Below are 3,392 nucleotides of genomic sequence, written 5' to 3'. Positions count from 1 at the left end.
GCAGCACCTAGCCTATCTGGGACCTCCAGCTGATATCGGTTCTGTTTGGGCCTGGAGCATTCTCCGGGAGCTGTGGTGCCCTCCAGCTGGTTTTCTTGTTTGTTGCTGTGTGGTAATTCTGTTATCTTACAGAAAACATTTTTTCTCCTAGTTATTGAGAAATACAAGTTTTCAGACAATAGAGAAAGAATATTTCTAAGTTTTATGATGACTAAGCCATAACTTCTTGAGAGTGAAATGAGAAAAGTGCACTGCTGATGACTCCAGACAGTAGTTCTGAGCATGCTGATATGGTCAGCATTTTCTGGTAGCTGAGAAAAACTGTTTAAAGTGTTTTCTTAGAAAGGTTTTTCCTATAGTTTGTTGCAGCAATCAACTGCCTTACACGTAGATGTTGTTTGACAAGAGGAATTGTCCAATAGAAATGAAAAGTAACTTATTGGGAGTCATTAGGAAAAAAGTCCATTTGACTTCTGCAGACAGTTTAAACAGATTGTTTGTAGGTATAGAAAGGTCCATTTGATAGGTGACTGGAGATATGTGTTTGAGCAACTTGACACTGTCAACATATTCTGGTGCACAAGAGAAATAATTTAGAGTCAGTGAATTCCATGGAAACCAGTGCGGACTGGAAGTTAGTTCCAAGAAGCAACTATGTTACATTTCAGATATTATGTGACACTTGGAAATCTTCAAGTGACCAAGAAACATAATAGTCGAAGTAGGTGTCTACAAGTCCATATAAATTTGATGGATGAATTTAGAGATAAATTCTGAGCAACTATATTTGTTGATTATAGAAATAAATTCTGAGCCACTCAATTTAGTAGATGATTATAGAGACAAACTCTTTTTATTATTATTTTTCTTTATTTTTTGATAGACTGTAAGCAACTAATTCTGATGGATTGTTCTAGAGATAAATTCTGAGCAACTTGGTAAAACTTGATGGCTGAGAAAATAATTTCGAGTAGGTTGCCAAGTTTATCATCTCACACCAACGAAACAAGTCTAATCACAAGTCTATAGACTGTAGAAATGCTGCTGACCCTAAAAGAATCCAAATGGGATATAAAAGCCAGTCTTCAAATGGGACTAATTTAGGAGAAATCCATAAAAGAAGTAAGAAAGCACAATGGCCAATAACGGTTCCAGGAGAAGACCTGATGGGCATGACGCTGGGGTGGTAGCGCACGTGGGAGCATGTTAAGTTCCTCTCACCTGCCGAAGGATGGACAGTGTTGGACTGATTTAGCCGGGTTTTATTTTTCTTTTTAGGTCACACCTGGCGATGCAGAGAGGTTATTACTGGCTCATGAATTCAGAAATTACTCCAGATGGCGCTCGGAAGATCATATGGGATGCTGGGAATCCAACCTGTTTCGGCTGCATGGAAGGCAAGCACCCTACCCGCTGTGCTATCGCTCCAGCCCATAGCCAGGTTTTTTTGAAGTGCGTGTTGTTGATGGTACACAAACCCACGGCAGTGGTGAGATGAGGCTTGACAACTCTTTCCATGTTTTGTGGGAGGCATTTCTTTTTCTTCCCAAAGTGTCCATCAGTTTTCTCCTTCAGACAGTCATAAAGAAGACACTTGGGTAGTATATTGGGAGTTTACTATAGTCTCTAGTTTAGGCTTGCTGTGAGTGTAAAGAGAGATAGTTAGAACTGGATGCATCCGTTCTTTTCAGTCTAAGTCACACAGGTCAGTGAACTCTCTGCTCTTTTTTAAGCAGGGTGAGGAGTCACAGTATGGTCAGTTGATTCTAAGGTCAATGTATCATCCTTGACCAGGATGGTCTGGTCCGTGAAGTTGTCAGGACACAGAGCGATCCACTTAGTTATATTGACTTGACGGGAGAAGTGTTCTCCCGGCGGGGAAAAATGGTTCCACATTGTATACCCTCACACCAAATGAACGAGGCTATCTGCTATCCAGGCAGATAAGACTGTAGATATGTCCTGGAATATAAAATAAACCGAATGGGCTATAAAGCAGTTTTCAAATCCCACCAAACGAGCCAAGAGGTGTGAAGCCTGCTTCTCACCACTACCGTGATTTTGTGTACTAAGTAATGGTAGTAATAACAGTAAAGTAAAAACTTGTTGTTTTCTAAGGATAGGAGCTTCCAAAAATCTAGTTAATCAGTCCAGCACAGCCCCTCGTTTGGCAGGTGAGAGTCACTTCACGTCACTTGCTACCATCTCAGGAATGCGCCCATCAGGTCTTTTCCTGGCACAGTTATTGCCCAGTGTGGTTTCTTACTTCTTTGACTTTTCCTCCCAATAATTCATGTTTGAGCAGTTAGAACAGTATGCTACTGGAACAAGGCAGAGCTGCAGATCATTGGATCAGGGTTGAATATCCTTACACACATCCTCACATATAGAATCGTCTAATCTTTGATAAGCGAGCATGAGATATGAAGTGGAGCAAGGAAAGCCTCTTCAATGAATGATGCTGGCAATTTTTTTTATGAATCGAGGGATATGCACAACAGAAAGAAATCACACTCCCAAATGTATTTGTACCTAGTGAGGGACCCACTAAATATGTAAAACCTACTAATAGGTTTTAAGGAGGACATTGCTAGCAACACAATAGTAGTTGGAGACTTCATTACCACCTTATCACCCCTCGATAGATCAACAAGAATAAAACTCACCAAGGAAACACTGTCTTTGAAGGAAGAAACAGAAGAGAGAGGGCTCATAGACTATGTAGGCTCTTACATTCCCAAAAGAGAGAATACACATTTTTTCCCAGTGAACACGGAACAGTTTTCACAAGAGCCCTTGTGCTGGGTCACAGAACATACCTCAACAGAATCAGGAAGATAGAAATTGTGTCAACTATCTTTTTCAGACCATAGTGCACTGAAGACAGAAGTTAATCATGCACAGAAGTGGAAAAGCAGATCAAACACCTGGAAATTGAACAGCTCAGTCTTGAACAACGAGTGGACATGAAGTGGTTAAGAAGGACATGAAGGAAGAAATCAAAAGATACCTGGAAACAAAGGAGGTTGAAGACACGAGTTACCAGAACCTGTGGGATGCAGCTAAAGCCGTTTTAAGGGGGAAACTTAAAGCTCTGCAAGTATTTCTCAGGAAGGAAGAAAGGGCTTATATAAATAGCTTGACTTCACAACTCAAGATCTTAGAAAAGGACCAACAGAAAGAGGCCAAGCCAGGCAGAAGGAAAGAAATAACAAAACTTGGAGCACAAATCAATGACATGGAAACCCAAGAAACAATCCGTAAGATCAATGAAACCAAGAGCTGGTTCTCTGAGAAAATAAACAAGATTGATAAACCACTAGCAAGACTCACAAAGAAAAAGAGAGCAAGAACCCTAATAAAACGAATCAGAAATGAAAAGGGAGATAACA

Source organism: Sorex fumeus, unplaced genomic scaffold, assembly GCF_029834395.1.
Source record: "Sorex fumeus unplaced genomic scaffold, SorFum_2.1 ptg000260l, whole genome shotgun sequence".
NCBI classification, from domain to species: domain Eukaryota; kingdom Metazoa; phylum Chordata; class Mammalia; order Eulipotyphla; family Soricidae; genus Sorex; species Sorex fumeus.
This window is presented reverse-complemented; position numbering follows the sequence as displayed.